This window comes from Diachasma alloeum, unplaced genomic scaffold (assembly GCF_001412515.2).
Source record: "Diachasma alloeum isolate Michigan unplaced genomic scaffold, Dall2.0 Dall_scaffold_00658, whole genome shotgun sequence".
NCBI classification, from domain to species: domain Eukaryota; kingdom Metazoa; phylum Arthropoda; class Insecta; order Hymenoptera; family Braconidae; genus Diachasma; species Diachasma alloeum.
Window position 1 is genome coordinate 37,616 of NW_021680790.1, and position 21,449 is coordinate 59,064.

The 21,449-nt window shown below is 38.0% G+C and overlaps 1 pseudogene; it reads left to right on the forward strand.

Annotated features, from left to right (window-relative positions):
* Positions 1 to 16,914: 16,914 nt before the first annotated feature.
* LOC107044008 lies at positions 16,915 to 18,931 on the forward strand (annotated as a pseudogene).
* The last annotated feature ends 2,518 nt before the right edge of the window (positions 18,932 to 21,449 follow it).

The window sequence follows — 21,449 nt, forward strand, 5'->3', positions numbered from 1 at the left end:
TAGGTAGCAGCAGTGAGCGATTCCGTTGAGCAGGCGCGAGAATTTATTGAAAAATTCAAAAAAAACGAAAAAGGGTTGGAGAATATAAAGGGAGCGGTAGCCATAAAAACAAAGTTGAATGCTCCAAAAAATTCAAAAAAAAGGAAAAAATGGCAAAAGTAGCAAGAGGTAATTAAATGCTACTTAGCCGAGTGAGTGATGTTGAGCTGGACCAGTGCAGGAAGGCTGCAGTTGAGAAAAAAGTCCGAAGTCCCGGGGATGAGCTGCTCCAAAATTCAAATATTCCCGCGGGCCGGTAATGCAGTTCCCTGATGATTGGAGAGCTGGACTGGTTGAGGTCCACTGCGTACGCTGAGCCAACGAGCTGGTCCCCGTAGATTGAGCACCACTGACCGCGGCACTTCCACTCCCGCCAAAACCCAACAAAAAAAAACGAAAACCGAAAAATATTCCACCGATCCGGCTCGAAGGACCAAAATGTTCAATGAGATGCCTGGATCGGGGAATTAATTGTGCGGATGGATGAGTTGGAGTCGGATTCCGGGGAGTGGGATGAGTAGAACCAAGAAATGAGCGGAACACGTGCACGTGGTCACAAATTCACTGTATTTGTCAAAGGAAATGTTCACAATAAATAAGTCACTAGAGATTGAGTCACTGAGCAACCGTAATAATGAGCGGACCGATAATAATGAGCCGACTAATTCCTTGAATTGATAATAATTGAGCTGACACAATGAGTTAATCCGAGTCACTAGAGAAGAGCAGTACAATAAAAGAAGTGTCTCTAACTAGATCCCGGAAACGAATGAGAGAGAGACACGGGCTTACAGGTGCCACGTGCCCTAATTCGATGGTCACATGACCTAATTTAATATAGATCATATGGTAATAAGGAGCTGTCCAGGACGTGGCGCCTCAGGTGTCCGAATTAACAACCCCCGGTCATCTGAGGTGAGCGCGTCAGGTGTGCGTGAGTGGGGAGAGAATAGATGAGCCTTGCTTCACCAAATATTTTTTCTTTTGTTATCGTTTCAATGAGTGCATTTTTCTTGAGTTCAAATACACGGGCTATCAAATCTGCCCTGTCAGAAGATGTTTGGTCTTCGGATAGATTTTCGAGAATTTCGGTCCATTTGGGATTGCAGGTCATTGTAATAAATAAATCAGGCTTATCAAACTTGCGAACTATTGTCATTGCATCTCAGTACTGTTGTAACATATGACGTGGCGATCCCTGATATGTTGATGGAAGCACAACAACTTTACCTACACGAGAATCGGTACCCTTAGCTTTATTTTGCAAATGTTCCAGTAATCCTTCATAAGAATCAGCGCGCAACTGTTTCTGATTAGTTCGTAGAAAATTCATTCGATCTTTTTCCATTTTGACATAATTATCGACTACCCATTGTTGTAATAATCGACGATCCATTAAGAAATAATTTGGATAGTCATCTCGAATGGCCAATCTATATTTCAAATAAGCATTCCTGGTAACTCGATTTGGGCTGTTGACTAACTTGAGACCATCATACCAACCTTTAGTCCCATATGGATAAAATAACGGATAAGTGGTTCAACATTTTCATCCATAGAGCTAACATACTGTAATGTTCTTCCCCTAATGTTCCATACGGTAACACACGATTCTGGAATTTGTCCATCAGCTGTAGTGCAAAAAATCGCTGCCACTTCGTTGACTCGCTGAAAGTTGTACCGTATTTTATCCGGGCGCTTTTTCAATGTGAATAATAATTGTAATTCCGGCTCTCTGCCGTTGTTTTCAAGAGTCATTGCATTGATCTCTTCTTGCATCATTATATAGGAAAGTGAATATGTGTTATGCTGTCTCATTGCACTGTCAATAGCTCCTAGAACTTCAGCATTCAAATCCGAATTCGAATTCAAACTATGATCTAGTGCCTCATTAGAATCAACAATGAAGTGTTGCCCATAGCTTGGTAACTCATTATCGGCTGGATATAACGCTGTATTTATCTGATAATATCTCTGCTCTTGTATTTTGAAACAGAAAGGACCTCCCCTCCTGTTATGAAATTGCACTAAGTTGGCATTGAAAGATGCAAATGAAAATGAATTATTGTAATATCGTATTCGTTGGTAAAAATGCTTCGAATGTTCATGGGTTCCATCAAATAACTGTTTGATAATTGGAGGTGGTTCTAGTAGAGGTTCTAATTTGACCTTACCATGACTGCAGCAATCATTGAAAGAACGTCCTTTCACTTTTTCTGCAGCAAAATGTGTTACATTACAATGCATGCAAGTAATATTCATAGGACCTAGATAATGTTCAGGAATATCATTTATTTCTTCGCAGTCATTATGATACTCAGAACCCAATTCCTCTTCAAGGGGACAATCACTTCGAGTGGTTGTTGGAAGAATGAATAAAATCGATGCGGATTCACGACAGTAAGTATGATCAAAATCTCGAGAGGATATTGACAGGGAACCTTAATGTCCAAGAGTAGGATCTTGATGTTGAGAGTGATGATTGGATGTCGAAGGAATATTTACATCGGCTGCTAAATTTGGATCTTGATGTTGAGAGTGATGACTGGATGTCGAAGGAATATTTACATCATCTGCTAAATTTGGATCTTGATGTTGAGAGTGATGATTGGATGTCGAAGGAGTATTTATATCGGGTGCTAAATTTGGGCTACGAATAATGGGAATTTGAGATCTAGGAAGGGGACAATCGGAAAGACACGAATCATATGATCTGACATTCGAAATTTTTGATCGTTCGTAGAAATCATCATTTGACACGGGAGTTGGGATATATTTAGATTGACAACTATATTGGTGATCAATTTGAATAGGTTTCGAAGGAACTGATTTGGAATTCCTATACCCTAAAAAAAGATTACTTCTGATAAGTAGGAAAACTACTTGTATTCAGTACCGAGGCGTTTCTGGAGAAAAGCTAATTTTTTTACTTGGTCCAAGTCGAAAATCGACTGAATACAAGTTTTATGCTCCAAGTACAATTAGCACTGGTGACAAGTACCAACTGTACTCATCATCAGTACTGAAAGTACTTGTACTGAGTACCGAGCTGTACTTCTCAAAAGTAGAAAAAATACTTGAGACAAGTAGTAATAGTACTCAAATCCAGTACCAATGGATTTTCGCGGAATATTACAGTAAGATTCATCATACAATGGAGATCGTTGAAAAACGAAGAATTAATGCAAATAAAATTATTGTTTATTGTTCGTTTGCCCCTCAAATGCTTGAAAATTGAAATGTACTGGACTACAGTCCAGTGTAATAAATTCTCGAGCTACAGAGATTTTTTTTTCAAAATTTTTCAAAAGATGTGTAGAATAACAATTACCAATTAAGTTTTCCAAATTTAATTTCCAACTAGTCCTTTTTTTTAATAACAAAAAGGGTAATATTCATGCGAAATAGCCAGCAAAATGATTCTCAAAATAATTGTTATATTTTATATTGAACAAAAAAATTGAAGTATTAATCTTTTGAGCTATCTTGTGTGAAAATTGCAATTTCATTATGCGACAAAGAATGAAATTGCCTATTTAGAAGTCGAATTTTGAAAAAAAGTAGCTCGTAACCGTTATTTTAGACATCTTTTGAAAAATTTACAAAAGGAAACCCCTGTAGCTCGAAAATTGAGTACACTGTGCTATTTTTCTTCATTTTCAAGGTCTTGGGGGCAAATAAACAATAAATAATCGTTTTTTTTCCCACTTATTCTTCGTCTTTCAACATATATAAATAATCAATCATCAATGTGTGATAAATCTTACTGCAATATCTCGCGATTTTTAAACTCATCGTAACCTCCCCTCGATGAAATTTGGTCATTGTCATCTGAGAATGATAATGATAATGATAATGAGAACGATAATGAGAATGATAATTAATTATATGAAATTCCCCAACAAAATAACCAACCAAAAGTACTGGAATCAAGTCATAAAAATACTTGCGAGAAGTAGAAAAATTACTTGCTCCAAGCATTAAAAGTACTTGTGAGAAGTAAGAAAAATGCTGACAGGAAGTAATAAAAGTACTTCCTCCTAGTACTTTTCCTACTTGCTTAGCAAATATTGTACTTCACCCAAGGACATGAAAAGTACTTGGGACAAGTAGTTTCCCAACTTTTCACAAGAAAACTTCTCCCAAGTAGAATTCAGTACTGGTGAGTAGTAACTTTTTTTTAGAGTGTAAGTTTGGATGAATTTCGGGCTACTTTCGATGCTCTGGAATAATTGTGTTCGTGCAAAGTATTTGAAATGGGGAGAGTGACAGGGCTTCTTCCGTTTGTTCCATAATTACTCAATTGTTCATTTTGCATTTGCGTCGATGGATCTCCAGTGTTAAACTTTACTTTCTTGGAACTATTTTTCTTACCTTTGATATTCAATGACCGTTTTGACATCTTGGAAACGTTTCTATGATACTTTGAAGTTATCTTGTGCAATGTTTGATCTTTTTCTAAATTTGTTCACAGTAGGATCTCGTTTTCTATCCCAAAAGTTTCAAAATATATCTAGAAAAGATGGTAATATTAATTCAATTTTGAATCTTTTTCAAATGCAAAGTCTTCAATCGTTTTTTGATCTACTTTTTTCTAAGATCTATTTATCAATTACTCATTTCTCAACTGTCTTCTGATCTGCGTTTTCTATTAGTCTTCAAATTTTTCTGTCTGAGGAGATGAAAGCTTATGGTATTGGATAGGATTGTTCACTGGGTGTATTTATTAAAATATTTCAGTTACAAACAATGATTTGGTAAGCAATAACACTCCTGTTATTTCTAGAATTCGATCTCCACTGATTGAGCTGCAGAATTTGTTCCCCCTGTAAAATTTTTTGGAAGAATTAGCTACAAAAAATCTTCGCAAGTGGATTGATGCAAAAGAAATAGCAAGTGATTTTGATGGAAAAATCAACCTACGTAATTCTGATAATCAATGATACTCCACGTTTAACTCTTTGCACTCTAAAATTATCAAATTTACATAAATACAGATGGATTTTATTTGCGGTGAATGAAAATGGTGGGCATTTATAGTTTTCTGACTGATCTTGATGACTGAATGTACGAATTCCAGTATTTGAATTATGAAACCGACAGTAATGATGATTCAAGCGAAGATCAAATGCATGATCACTGCGAATACACTAAAAAATTCAATAGTAAAATCTCGTGGAATTCCTGTTGACAGCCAGTAAGGATTCTTTAGATTTTTTTATAAGAATTCTATGAGAAAATTCAATTTGTTCTTTGCGCTATTTCTGTAGGAAATTATCCAACTTTACTTCATCATTTTTTAAGGAATATTTCATAGAGATGATTCTATAGATTGTCATTTTTCTCTGTAGAAAATTCTTGAACGTATTTACAAACGAAAATTTTTGAACGAATTTTTTTCAAACTTTTTCCGCTCTATGTTCATCTCTAAAAATCGACATTTATAAAAAAAATGAAATTCACGCAGAGTTTTCATTGCGGAGTTTCCTCACCTTAAAAGATCAACTTGAGAGTCCGGGAAAAGCGACCATCCACGGCGTGGATTTCTTAGGTTAGAATCTCTGAGGTTAGAGATGCTTCTGTAGACTGCAAATATAATGTACCAAAAAAAAAATGAGTGTCAGTACATATGCTTACTCCAATTGTTTCTTGTAAAAAACAATTGATGGGATAACTATTAAGTTCTCTGAATGATAATTACTTCGTTTTTCTTGAGTTTTGGATATCGACGGCACGATGTCTGCATGGGCTGCAGGAGGGGAAACGGAGGAAACTTATCGCTTATTCTTTATTCTTGGAGAAACATTTGAAGACCGGGAAAATTTGGAATGAAAAAGATATGAATACTTTCTCGAAAACAGACATCAAATTTTCTTCCGGAAAATTAAAATTATCATTGAAATTTAATTTTTTTTTATTATCAAACTTTTTCAATACAAACAAAAAAAGATTCAAAATTTTTTTCTTATAAATTGAGGCATTACAATAGAAAAATCCATTTTTCTCTCTCATTGCAACAAACTTCCTGAGTTTTCAATCATCACCACGTAAAATACAAACTTCATGCGTAATCATAAAAATGTTCAATGAACATTTTTTAAGAATACATTCAACTCATTATTATATCTCAACACAAAATATCTTGACAGTTTTTACGAAATTACAAACACTGTCTTATCTTCAGAAAGCATTTTAAGTACTCAGTCATATTTTTCTCATAGAACTAATATCACTTTTTTCATTCTTATGTGATAAACTAACATTTCCTATTAGAATGTCATCTCTTTTAATAATACTCAACACAATATTATCTTATCTCCTCTCATACATTTTGTTCTTATTTTTTTAAACTTGTTTTTCTTAATCTTCGTATGATATTTTGTACTGTCATTTCTCACAAATCCCATTTTTGGCTTTGAACATCATTCATGTGCTAATACTTATGAATACTGTCATATTAAACAAAAACACGCATCTCTAATTGAAAAGTAGAACAATCATTGAGAAACTTTGAAAAAAAAAACTTCTCAGGAAACATTTCCCTCCCCTGAAAATAACTTTTTCCTTAAAAAAAAAACGAATTAAATTCGCAAAAAAAAATCAAATTATAATGGAATGAAAAAAACAATCCTCCTTTGAGGAAACTTCTCCGTTTTCTGTAAAAACATTCTCCGAAAAAAACAACGAATTGAATTCGTTCCTCAAAATACAAATCATAATAAAAAATAAATGACTAAAAAATCCTCCTTCAAAAAAACTTTTCACTTTCCTACAAAGAACTTTTAATCTGAGTCAGAATCAGTTGACTCTTGAGTCAGATCCATAAGGACCTCTTTGTAGGTCCTCTTGCTCTTCACCATCTTACCACCACGAGATCCATTGGATCCTCCATTGCTCCTAACGTTATGACTTTTCATGCTCTTCTGACGATTCTGACGAGATCGTTCCCCTTTACCCTCCAACGTTGCAGAAATCTCTTTTATTTTACGACTCAATTCTTTTGCTTTCTGGCTCAAATCAATATCCTCATCATCTCCACTGTCCACTATAACCTGCTGCCTGGCATCAAAAACTGGAAATCCACCAACTTCTTCCTCCAGACATCCAGCCTCTCCGATCTCCTGAGCTCTAGGCACCTCTTCATGTGACACTTGAGCGTCCAACGATCCATTCATGTCCATGACGACGACTTCCACATCCTCGACTCTCACTCTCTTCATGCTATCATCTGCAGCTTCAACTGGAAGTTGTGGCCGAACAGCAGCTGCAGCTACTTCAACATCAAGTCCTATTTCAATGGGCTGCCAATTCTGATGATGAACGTCGAGTGGGACTGCCACAGGAGGAGGCTGCTGAATCACAGGAGGAGGCTGCTGAACGACAGCATGAGGCTGCTGAATCACAGGAGGAGGCTGCTGAACGACTTGGGGAGGCTGCTGAACGACTTGGGGAGGCTGCTGAATGACTTGGGGAGGCTGCTGAATCACATCATGAGGCTGTTGAACGACAGCTGCAGGCTGGTCAACTACAGCAGCTCCTACTCCAGCATCAGCTCCTTGTGCAGGGTTTTCGGGGATTTTTGCATGGCATCGTCTCAATTCCCTCGGTCCCATCACTGAATTGTCGATGACGTGAATATCTGTCGTGGATGTGACTTGCAGCACGATTGGAGAGTACCGATTCCGAGTGAGTTCGACGAAGAAGGCCCTGCAGTCTCACGTGGACACCTACTGCTGGATTTTGATTTTGATCAAAATTAGTTATGTTTACGATTAGATGGTACACTCTATCCATAATTGCACCACTGCCAAAGCTCACATTTCCAATAGTGTTGTGCACGGATTGAGCTTGCACGTAGCCTGTGACATCTGTAAAAAAACAGATTAAAAAAAATTATTCATCAAATTTCAATATAATTTCAGACCTTGAAAATTCCGATAGAGCAGAAGTTTCCACTTACAAATTACTCGTCCCTCTGCAGCTGCGAAATTCGCCATAGCAACAGCATTGATTTCAGGTGCAATAACGACAGGCACTGGTATAGGGCCAAGAATTACGATTTCACTGTTGTGTGTCACTGATATCTCAATAGCAAGAAGATTTTGACGTTTGTCCATGTACGCTGGATTAGCTGCAACGATGCGAGGAGGGCGAATTTCGATGATTTGATTCAACAGTCTTCCTCGCCATGAAACAGCCATATCCTCCCAGAGAAGAAGTCTCATTTCAGAGCCCTCGAGATTGCTAATGATATATCTGTCCAGCTCAAATCTGGGAGGAGCTGCGTTCGCACGAACCCGTCGTGGATCCAACCTCACGACAGCTACAATGATCGTCCTAACAGAGAAAAATCAAATGATAATGATGAATCGAAAATTTTAATGTAAAATTGATAGTGATCTTATTATGATGATTGATATAATTTTTTTTTTATAGGGAGATTTGAAAGGATAATTGAAAAAAAAAATAATTCCTGGTTCATCAGTAGTTTTAAAAGGAAATGGACAATAATGCAAATTTTGAAAATTTAGGCCCAAATTTTTGGCATTTCGAGGTTAAACGCGAAGATTCGCGGCGAGTCGATATTTTAATAATTTAGTAGTGTGAATCGATTAGAAAAAAGTTGGTCATCGTTCAATAATTTGAAGACAGGCATAGAACTAAAAAAAAATGAATTTTCCACTCGCGATATTTTTGTATGTGAAAAGAAAAAATCACCCATTATTAATTTAGTCCCGTTCAATCTATCCCCTTTTTCCCCGATGTCACGTTCCACCATTGCCGACGTATTTTTTTCACGAATTTGTTGTCACTATTTTCCATAATTTTTTTCAAACAAAATTTTTCATAACTTTTTCAACAAAATATATATTTTAATAAAAATAAGAAAGACGAAGAAAGCACAAAAATCTAGATGCCGGTTATGCACGTGACCGTTACACTGCACGTGCAAAACCATAACCTCACTAAGAAAAAATTGAAAATTCGTCAAATTAATACTTAAAAATTGAAAAAAAAACACTTACGCAGTCACATCACCAACTTGGAGATTAGCTAATTCCTCATTCGAGGACATTTCAGAGTCCTCGATGGGTTGATGCATCTTGGATTAATTTTTTGTAAATAAAACACTTGTGAACCTCCTCTCATGAACGTGGCAACCGGAAAGGCTGAGAGTCCACGTCGACTTTTGCACAACGCTTACTGCAAGGCTTAGGGCCGACGCACACCCAAGAAAAACGTCAAGGCCTTCGCGCAATCAAAAAGCACAAGCGATAGGCAACAAATATAAGTTATAAGCTAAAGCTATTCTGGTAGCTTATAACTTATCCTCTATGATGCGTTCGCGCATTGACTACGGAACGTTAAAAACTGTTTCCTCAAATCTTTAGCCTAAAGAAATAGCCTAATATAATCTTATAGCCTAATAGCCTAATAACCGATAATAGCCTAATATTCTTATAACCTAATAACCAGTGTTTGTTGCCTATCCCTTGTGCTTATTGATTGTGCGGAAGCCCTCACATCAAATCGCCAAGAACTCACATGAAAATTCGTCAAAAATTCTCATCACTATGCGCATGAGCAATGCGCCATGACACTTGCGGGGGCCGCCATGACAGTGCTCTCTTTTATATGATAGGATTTCAATGAAAGAAACTGAAAAAAAACAGAGATACGTGATTAGCAAGAAAATGAAAATGGCGATTTTTCAATGTTTCTGGAAAGTTTTAGAATTGATATATTTTTTCAAATAAAGGAAGAATACCTATCAATTTGATTTCTATCCGCACATTTTGACAGAACACATTAAAAAAATAACAAAGAATAAAAATCGGAGATGAAAATTTTTATCGGATTAATATAATGTAATTGATATTAAAGCGTAATATTTCCTACTTGTGGCTTGTNTGCTACCCTCAGATCTCCTCTGTGCAGCTCCAGAAGCTCTCTGGTCCTAACTCTTAGTTGCCCTCTCATAAGCAGTTTCGCTTGTCTGCAGGTCGCAACTTTCTCCCAACGCCTGACATAATCCCGCTGGAAATGATCTTTAATAAGAGTTTTTCCCACTGCGAAGGGCATGCCAAGCAGGCCGTGTGAGGGCACCCTTTCTGTACCCTTCTTGGCCAGCTTATCTGCCTCTTCATTACCCAGAATCCCATGGTGGGCTGGCACCAGGACATGTCGTCTCTCCAGGTTTTCTAACCTCCTGTAACCTAGTTGAAGCTCTCACTAGTGGTGGCGCCACAAGCGTTTGTGCATGCGTATATCACATTTGAGAGGAAGGAGTGGGGATTGTTAAGTTTCTGGTCGGTAATAGTAAATAACGGGGATGTCGTTGATGGGAGATGATAAAGTAGACAGTGTCATTCAACGATTTCTGCATTATCTTCTTATTTTTTCTCCGGGTTTGAATTGACAACTTTTCAGGTATGGTTGTACGCATTTATCACATTTAATTAGAAGACATCAGCGTTGCTCAGACGAATATTAGTGTTGTATATAAGTGAAGTGGTGCAATTAAGCATGGCTCCTGGCAAAAAATCAACCCGGTGTATTGTGCCAAACTGTGAGTCAGCTTCCACTACTCCGAAACATGAAGTTCCAAAGCCGGAGCGGATAAGAATTCAATGGATAAAAGCCATCGGATTGACGAAAAACGAAGCAGACATCAACAATCATGGAGTTTGTGAGGACCATTTTCTAGATTCAGACTTTTCCAAAACATCCACAAAGAGAACGTTAATGCACAACTCTGTACCCAGCGTGAATCTGCCTCCTGTAATTCACAATTATGAAGACATTCTAGGGACTGATATGAGTAAATGCGGAGTGAAAATAGATTTGCTTGCATCGGCCGTGAGTGCATGGAGTGAGAAGGATTCAAATGTTCAAAAAATTAGTGTTCCATCTACTTCATCCAGTTTTTCAGACCCCACAATTAGTGTTCCATCTACTTCATCAAATTCGTCAGACTTTCGGGGCGAGGCTGAGGACAATGTAAATTCCGAAAGTGAAATGGTTCAGGCAAGACGAGAAATTGCAGCTTTAACAGCTGAAATTGAAGAGAGAGACTATCGTTATAAGTGTTTGCAGAACAAACAAAGACAAATACAACAGAATTATAATCGATGTTGTAATAAATTGAAGACCGTGAAAAAATCGTTGAAATGGCACCGTCTCACCAAATGAAAAAGCCTTAATGCTACTCAAAAGGTGTTAATGAACATGCAGCTAAAGAATGTGGATAAAAAACCGAAGGTAATGGTGCACCGAGGACAATTTATAACTTTATATCATCAGATTATGTGATAACTCTTTCCATAGATATCTCGAGATTATCCTACAACTCCTAACAATGATGTATTGAAAAAAGGCCTTATTTTCAAATTTTCATTACAGTCTAGGTAGAAAGCCAGACAGAAGGAGAGGCGAAAAACTGTTGAAGTGTGGGTGAGACATTTGTGTTACTGTTATGTGGATTTTTTCAACATTTTTTTTAATTTGATAGCTTGGCTGAATGCTTTGCAGAATGACTACTACTTGACTGCTTATATTTGGATCCATTATGCATTAATAATTTTACCTAGTTTATAGTCATTTTACGAGAATTATATATATATATTTTTTTTTACAAATTCATTTCATAATTTTTTCTTACTAAACTGTGGGCCAAAACTTTTCCTTAAAATCTGTGCTTGTACGTCCGCTAATAAAAAAAAGGCTTAGTGCCTGAACACTTTATTTTTTATCAATCAAACAATAAATGAATAATTGATGAAAATTGGATGTGTTACTCATCAGGTTTCATCACTTTAATTCGGATTTTAACTCATTACTTCGTGATATTATTCTGTTATCTTATTTGAAGAGCATAGATTAAGCGCGGGAGCATATGGTGTTACCTTCTTACTTTTTTATTTTACAATTTTAGACATTACATAGCATGCTATACTATTGTGAATCTTTCTCAAAGATTAAACATGATACGTACGAAAGAAATCCCTAGCAAAATATTGCGTTTTGGCGTGGTAATTCAATTAAATTTCTGTCGAATATTTTTCCCCTTAGAATTTTGATCGACTTCAACCAATAAAATCGATGCAGTTGAGTTCAGGTGGAAAACAGCGGGATATTTCCTGGTGTCAACACTTATCGGTTGAAATACTAATGAAAACAAATATTCTCCAAATACCCCTCGAGCTTTAAAATGAATTAGGTATTTTCCTCAACTTTCCCTGCAAACAAACGATCGGGTCCAATTTGTCAGAAGAATTCCCCGCACAAACGATTGCGATTTTACGCCTTCAAAACTTGATACTCCAATTTATTTGCAAAGCCATCGGCAAATCCTCGATAATTTTTAAGCTCTGTGGGTTTTTTGTTTCTAATCCCAAAATCCAAGAGATAAAAATGAAAAATTTATGCCCTACAATTCATGGGATCATTGAAATCTATTCAGTTTTCTTGGTCAAAGATTTATTAAGAAATCACATGGAAAAATGATTCAATTTACATCAGAATAGATAATATACATTTGAATAGAGTTCCAATCGAATATCGATAGAATTCCAAGGGGATTCCAATGTAATTTTTTAAAGTTTACCGTAATCCTTTGTTAATTAAAGCAATTTTTTGTTTCTCATTATTTCTATCTGTATCACTAGGGACGAAGATACAGTCGGTCGGAGAAACTGATGGCGTTGGCATCGTTGAAGAAGTCAGCGCAGTCTTATCGATTATCATCATCAAGATTTGTTCTCCCGCAACGCACAGTTCTTGGAACTGTACTTCATCAAATCCCATGCCCCACTGGGCCTACGGAAATTGTTTTCCAGAAACTTAAGGAGATGAGTCATCATGTCAGAAAAAGAAAAATATTGTTTCATAGTGTGGGACGAAATCAAGCTAGAATTAGAGACTCATTACGATGGAATAGCAGATCAAATCTCAGGTTTTGAAGATTGGAGATTCCTTCGTACATCTCGTTTTGTTGATCATGGGCTTGTCTACATGCTGAGAGGAATTAATAGTGGGTGGAGCATCCCATTTTTTTTTGCATTCTGCGACTCGTCTACAAAATCCGAAATTTTGAGTCAATGCCTTGAAACCCTGGTGGCAAAGGTAGAAAGAGCTGGATTCCACGTCATAGCCACTGTATGTGACCAAATGAGCAGTAATATTGCTACAATCAAAGGATTTATCAAGACAGCGAATGCAACGCGTGAAAAGAATGGCTTGAATCCATCTGGTAGGTAAACTTTTTCATCTCGCGCAAGAAAAAATCCTTACAAATTTCATATAAACTTTTTCTATGCTCTTCATATTTGAGATTGAAAATTTGATTATATTTTAAAGGTCCCTAACTTTTCAGCGTTTTTTTTTCTTCAAATAAATACCTTCGATAGAATAGTATATTAACGTACTGGTTGGTGAATGTCATTTTTGACGAATGTGAGGTTTAACGGCCGAGCCGAAGGCGATGTCTGTAATCACATTCGTCAAAAAATNTGTGCGTTACGATATTTTATAGTACGACGTCGAAAAGTCGAAAATAACGAATGCGTAGCGTGAGTTATTTGAGACTTTTCGCACGGAGTGCAATAAAATAGTTAATACAACAAGTCAATAAATGTCCATCTCTCTATGGCCTGATTGCATCCAGTGCTGTTAAATAACTAAATATATCTTAGATATGATGATTTTTCATTATTTAACGTGGAGAAAATTTTTTCATTCACGTCGTAGACCCATTTGAGCGAACACATGTATTTAACCATTTTTTAATTTATTCATCTTCCTCCCCGGGACAAATTTTAGATATTCTTTCGATTACCATAATCAATTGAACATCAAGAGTTACTCTCTCCCTTAAGGGTATTATGGCGGGGTCCATAGCTGGAAAAAAAAGCAGAGAATTCAACGAAAATTGCTGAACCGATTATTCGATCCATTTGAAAGCCGTGTGCAAAATGTCAAAACCCCTACTTAAACAATAATAATGGGAATAATTTTTGAAGTTGCTACTTACACACGCAGTTGAATGGGGCGTCAGTAATTTTTGTGAATTTCCTACGTTATCGATAGATCAATAACGTAGGAAAAGCACTAAAATTACCGATGCCCCATTCAACCGCGTGTATAAGTAGCAATTTCAAAAATTATTCCTATTATTATTGTTTAAGTAAGGGTCTTGACATTTTGCAGACGGCTTTCAAATGGATAAAATAATCTGTTCAGCAATTTTCATTGAATTCTCTGCTTTTTTTTCCAGCAATGGACCCCGCCATAACACCCTTAAGTGACTATTTAGTTAACATGAGTTGGTGAAAGTCTAAAGAACGATAAAAATTCATCCATTTTTTCGTTTAATTCAATGTTGTCTAGAGAATACTTCTATTCGAAAAGGAGAATCAAGTTGGATCTTGTGTATTCATAATTTCTTGTTAATTCTGTTGTAGATGTCATGGAAATCAGAGGCTTAGAACTTATTCCTCTTATATGTACTTCTCATGCTGCTAAAGGCACGAGAAATAATATGTTGAATAAGTTCTTGGAGTTTGATTCGAGTTTAGAGACGGACGAAGAAAAACCCTTGGAAGATCGGAAGTTTGCCTCATGGAATATCATCAAAACAGCTTATGAGATTGATAATTCATGCAATACAACCAAAAATGTCATGAATAAATTAACGGATGCTCACATACACGAGGCGCTGATGCCGAAAATGCGTGTAAAACACGCTCTTCAGGTGTTGAGCAAAAGCGTTGGCGATTTTATTACATTCCTCAAAGATATTGATTGTGAGTACTGAACTTGAAAATTCTTCATGTGATACCGCGTATGAGAAAAATTAATAAAATAGAATACGAAAATTACTACAAAATCCAATTTCACTATGAGATTTTATTTGAGTTTCTATTGCAACTCGATAAGAATTCTACTCGAATTTTCGTTGAATTCGCGATGAAATCTGTTAAAATTCATTAGAAAATTCTTTTTTTGGTTTTTAGAATTCGTTTTTGATTTTTTTTCCGCAGATTCATACCTTTTGATAATTATGTTACCTATGAGTATTTTGTTTTAATTCTCATAACTCAATACAAAAGAAAATGAATTAGAACCTTCATATCCAAGCATTATAACATGAAAAATTTCAGTGTAATAAGTGGGTTTTACAACAAATTCAATTCTTCGATTTCAAGCAGTCGCAGTCAATTTTGAGAATAGTACTTTGGAAAACTTTTACTTGAAAAACATTAAATTTTTTTTCCACGGTGAACCTCTCATTCAGAATTCCAATAGAACTCCAATAGAATCCCAAGACAAATTCAATCGAATTCTTCAGAGAAAGCGCTAGGTTTTTCTATGGAAGTTTTCCTTACATTACGTAATGTACTAAAATCTAGAAGTAAATTTTTAATTTGTTGATTTTCTATCTTGTCTAGCTGGTGTGCAGACTCGTGAGGGTCTCTTGAGTATTCCCAAAAAAGAGGGAAGAGATACAGCCCACGTCCTGTATTTTTTCAACGACCTAGTCGACTCCGTAAATGGCTATCTTGAGATCGATCCAAAAGCACTATTGAGGTGCATGGTAACAGCAACAAGTGTCCATCACCAATTTTGGAAAGAGGCTCTTCATACCCTCGAGAGGATGAGGTTTGTTGATCCCACAATGTTAAAGCGGAAATTTGTACCAACCCTTAACAGTTGGCTCCTCATCATTAAGGGATTTCAGAAGTTGTGGGAACGTTTAAAGTCGAAGGGGTTCACAGAGTTGAAGACACGATTTATCAGTCAGGATGTCTTAGAAAATTTCTTTGGTCTCGTCAGAGCTGCCAGTGGCCGAAATATTTCTCCCGCATGTTGGCAATTTGTGGGAATTTATAAGTCGCTACTAATTACCAATATTACAAGTCCACAATCGATTTATACCAATTGTGAGAGTACTTGTGGTGGTTCTATGTTGTTCACCTTGGAAAACAGGATCAACAACAATGGTGAGGATAATTTTGAGACCCCTGATGGTACACACGTAGAAACAGAGAATGTTTTTACTCGTGAGGAGATTTCGGCAGCGGCTGAGGAGAAGTTCGATGAGAATTCCGTTACTAGGTTTTTATTGCCCACCTCTGCAGTGAAAATTAAACGACAGCTATTGAACACTCCATCAGTAAGTACATGTGAAAGCTGTACACACTCTTTCATCCAGCCCACAATATCCGAAGGTGAGAAATCTCGGTTTGGTGAATTTTATGACAGTGTGTGGTTGCGACTGGATCGAGTCATGCCTTATGTTTGTCATTTTCGACACATTAGTACAATTTTATTGGGGAGAGTCCACGAAGTAGTCGCTAATCAGTGGATTATATGTGACAATGCAGAGCACAGAGAGAATCTTCAAACTCAGGCTATTGAGTTGATAATCACGGATTACATCTTGACCTGGTGTACCATGATAAACAGACATCTCCGTGGAAGAGCAACAAACATGTCACATAAGCTGATGTTTAATAGAGCGACTAAGAAGTTTGAGAAACGCCTTAAACGTCCAAAATGTTAGACACAGATTTTAAATCATCTGTGAAGCTTTTTCAAGGTAATATCATCGATATTCATTTGATACTTACGACAGCAGTAGATGTTAACTGATGTCTATGAGGATCTGAAAATTCCCGCCAGGTCTTGAGGTCCTGACCAGAAAGATTACTGTTGACTGGGCGATAATTCGACCATTATATTGTCAATATATCTTAAATTCATAGACTCATCAAAAGTATCAAGAGAACTTCTTTGTAGCCCTCAACATTTGTTACGAACAAGCAGTCCTCAGGTGCCTCTGGTCCACTGGAGAAACACTGGTTGTGCGCCCATATGGAACCTCTATCGAAGGATGAATTGATCAAAGTTGTTCAGACACTATTCCCAGATCTTTGGACAACTCCCACGAAGATTGTTCATATTTTCCTCCAGTTCTCGAGTGGAAATCACGAGGTGTTGACATTGAGTGAAGTGGCAAGAGTATTCAACACCAAGAGACAATTACTTCAGACGTTGGGAGATTTTCCAAGAGCCTGGTCACTACTCCTTGAGTTCATTGAGTACTCAGCCTTGAGTAAAAACAATAACGTATCTTTAGCTACGTTGAAATAATTTCAAGAGATTCTCTACATTCAGGAGAATGGAAACACTGAAAATCCCGAGGGCTTGAGCTCTTCAGTATCTTCAATGGAATCTCTGTGGCTCGTCGTCTGGAGAGTCTGGCTGAACATCGGTATGGAGAGCTCAGTGGGACCTTCTCTCTCAGAGAGAGATAATTCTGATGCAGTTAATCAACAAAATGTTAAGAACATTTTAGTTGATTCCCTACAACAGCCTTATGTTCCCTCTCAAGCTTTCTCTCAGCGCTAATACAAATATTCCCAGCTATATTCCAACATCAGGAACAAGTTTACGAGCAGCGATGTCGAAAAATTGTGGACAGTACTTGAGCATATGGTGCTGGTTCCAGTTCATGGAGAATCGACTCCCTATATTCTCCCCACAGTTCTTGATATTATTCTGACTCAACTTCAGGATGGAGTGCTACACTCGATGGACCTGTTGAAGAGTGAAGCACTCAGTGGAGAGACTGAGATACTCAATACCATGATTGGATTTATATTCCTGCAGTTGTTGAAGTTCTCCAAGCTAGCTTGCAATCCACCCTCATCAACGTATGGAAAACTACAGATTAAGACGAATTACAACATGAATCAGTCCCAGCAAATTCGAAGTTCATCCAACGAATGGATTACAATGAATTATGTTCCTTTTGGAGAAAAGTCTTTGACGATGGCTGTCAATCTCTACGAGAAAACAGTTGCTGAGCCTGTGGTGATTGATAAGAAAATCTTGAAACACATTATTGGGGCTTTGAGAATACCTCTGTCAATGAAATACGCCTGTCCCTCACCCACGACGTGGAAAGTTGCTGTAACGAGTCTCCTAACAGTTCTTTGTGTTGGTTTACCTCTTGCCAGGAAGCATCGAGACAAGTTCCAGACAATGTGGCCAGTGCTGTTTGATACTCTTGACGAATTTCTCTTTCCAAAGAGTTTATCGATGATCAAGACAGAGAAGAATCTCGAGGGGATTCAAGCTGACGAAGCTGTCGACTGTCAGATAATGGAGCTACTGAGGGATCAAGTACTCCCACATTCCCAGTTCATTCCTCAGGAGTTTATACTGAGCATAGTTATGCTACTTAATAACGGATCAATACACTCAACAACGTTTCTCCATAATTCTAGTACAAACACAACTTTTAATTCAACTGGCTCAGCAAACAGCGATTTTTCGTCTGCCACTTTGAATAATTGTGAAACCAAGCTGAGGGAGGAGTTTGCGAAAACTTGTTTTGAGACTCTTCTGCAGTTTTCGTTGGTTGATGGACTCAGTGATGTTACGAAGTTTCCAATGTTCCAGAGGACGATAAATAATGCCACGATTAGTGACTGTGAGGATGAGAATGGGGGAATTGCTGGGAGATTGGCTGTGACAGCTTTGTTGCACAGGTTTCAGCAGGTTTTGTATCATTATATAGGATGATAGGAAGAGTGGAAAGTGCCCGCTCCCCAGGTACAGATTATCGGAAATTTCATTTCTTCTTTAGGCGGTGGCGACCCTGGTGGTGTCGTTGAAGAAGGCACCAGCTAATAAAGTGGAAAAGTCTGTTTGTCAACAGCTGATTGGGCTTTATCCGTGTTTGGTGGAGTGTAATATTGCTGCAGCTTTACCTCAGGTGTCTAGGTCACTTAGGGAAGCTCTCATGCAGTATTAGGATCTTCTTAGGCCACCGATGGATGGGAGCATTGGGGGGACAGGCTCCATGTCGAATAATGGCGTTTGATCTGCCAGTGAGGAAGTTTTGGAAAAATTGATTCGGTATTGTCAATATATCTTAAACTCGTAGACTTATCAAAAATATCAAGAGAACTTCTTTGTAGCCTTCAACATTCTTTACGAACATACAGTCCTCAGGTGCCTCTGGTCCACTGGAGAAACACTGGTTGTGCGCCCATATGGAGCCTCTATCGAAGGATGAACTGATCAAAGTTGTTCAGACACTTCCCAGATTTTTGGACAATTCGCACGAAGATTGTTCATTTCAAACTGGTCGCGAAGAGAGTCTCTATTGGCTCTAAAAATACTCTAGAATAAATACCGAAGTGAACAGAACATAATTTATGGCAGAGGAAGTGAGCAGGTCTTAAAAGGCATTTAATCGTTTCTGTGTGTCTTTTTCGTGGTTGTGTATGATTCAGACAATTTCCTGAGGAATAATAATGATTCACGTGAGCATTAAAAGTCGACAATTTTCATTTTCTCATTGTTCAAATAAAAATAAAGCAAGGAAGTTCAATCAAACATTTATTTATTATCTGAAATTTTCATTACAATGTAATATTTATGGACTGATAATTAAATGTAAAAGGACGTGAAAGAAGTTTTTTCACTGCAGTGAACATCCTTTATCCTCAGCTTCCTGCTCCTTGTCCCTCTTCTTCTCGAGCCTTTTACCACATTCCTCTTCATACTTGTACTGCACACGTAGGAATTGTCTGATAGCATCCTCATCAGAGGTACAATTAGCGAAGTTATGGATCAGAAGCTTCCTGAAGTGTGCGACCAGTGATCCAGGCTTCCTGGGAGGTGTCAGTACACTTGCCCTGGACAGTGCGTTCCATGCGGTGGCTACTGTCGCCAGCTCAATAAGATCATTGTCAATCAAATAATTGATCATGATTCTCTCATGGGTCTCAGTGTAATGTGCGGAGCTGGCTTTGAGCGCCTTCTGAATCTTCATATTTCCTGATTTTTGTGCTCCTCCCTGCTGGAGATGAGGAGAACGCCACTCCCATTCTCCTGATGAGCTTGTATTGGACTCTTCACACGGTTTTTGCCACGAAGATTTATCGTGGGAATCATCGTCTGATGCTTGTCGCTTCATGTTTTTAGTGAAATATTGTGTTTGTTCTGGAAATAATTTTCAAATGACGAATTAATTATCATTATCTTTTACATAGTTTCACAATAATAGGTGCTAAAATAATTACCTGTTTCTTAATAACGTCTTTGCTGCATTAATGCGTCGTATATATAGAGAAGTCAAGCCCCGTTCTATTCCAACCAAAAACCGTTGAATCATGTATCTACTTTACCATCTTCCAAATAAAAAGGAATTCTCTGTCAATCGGAGTTACCAGTAGAAACTTAACAATGACCGACCGAAAATGACTTAACTATTATTGAATTAACAATTTAGACTCCGCCTCTTTAGATATGCGCAAACCTCGTGGCGCCACCACTAGTGAGAGCTTCAACTAGGCTACAGGAGGCTAGAAAACCTGGAGAGACGACATGCCCTGCCTGGCACCCAGGTTACGGTGACCCGGTTGTTTTTACCCAGTGTGTCCAATGCCTGCATGCATTCCCACACCACCTTTGACTCTGTAGTGGGTTTTTCCAGGGTGTGTATCGCCGCCTGGCTGTCACTGCAGATGAATATTTTAATCTTTTTTGTGTCTCTCGCGTTCAGATACTCTACACACTTAAGTATGCCCAGCATCTCTGCTTGAAAGACGGTTGAATGATAGCCCAGCGGAAAACTCTTTCCGAAGCCATCTTTCAGACGGTAGATGCCTGCCCCAAAACTTTCATTGAAGCCAGAGCCGTCCGTAAACCAGTAGTCCTCTCTTGGTCCTGGCTTACGTTTCGAGTCTAGCCACTCCTGTCTGGGTGGTATACTTGTTCTGAAAGTTTTCCTGATCTGATACTTCCTAGGAATCCTATCCGTCTTACCTATGAAGGGTCGATCATTGATTAGGCTAAGCCTTGTATGGCCTTGGCCCGTCATCTTCCATTCTAGTTGGCACCTTAGTCTATATGCAGTTGTGGTAGCACAACTCACAACCCTAAGGTCGAGGGGTGGGATACTGAGTGCTATTTCTAGCGCCTCAGTAGGTGTCGATTTCATGGCTCCTGTTGCAGCCCTCAGGAAGGTTCCCTGTAGGCTTTTCAACAGGTTCCTTGTTTCCGTCTTACTCACCCTCGGCCACCAGACCGAGCGGTCGTATAACAGTCTCGGAAGTAGAACTATTTGGTAGAGCCAGAGCATCATTTTAGGATTGAGTCCCCATGTCCTGCCCACAGCTCTCCTGCATGCCCACATAGAGGCAAACACTTTATTTCTCTGAGTACAGATATGTTCTTTCCAGCTGAGTTTATTATCCAGGAGGACACCCAGATATTTCACTCTGCTGGTGTAGTTAATCTCCGAGCCATTTAGCTTCAGAGGTTGGATCTTTTCCAGTTTATAATTTCTGGTGAAAACCAGGACCGTTGTTGACCGTTGATTTACCGATAGG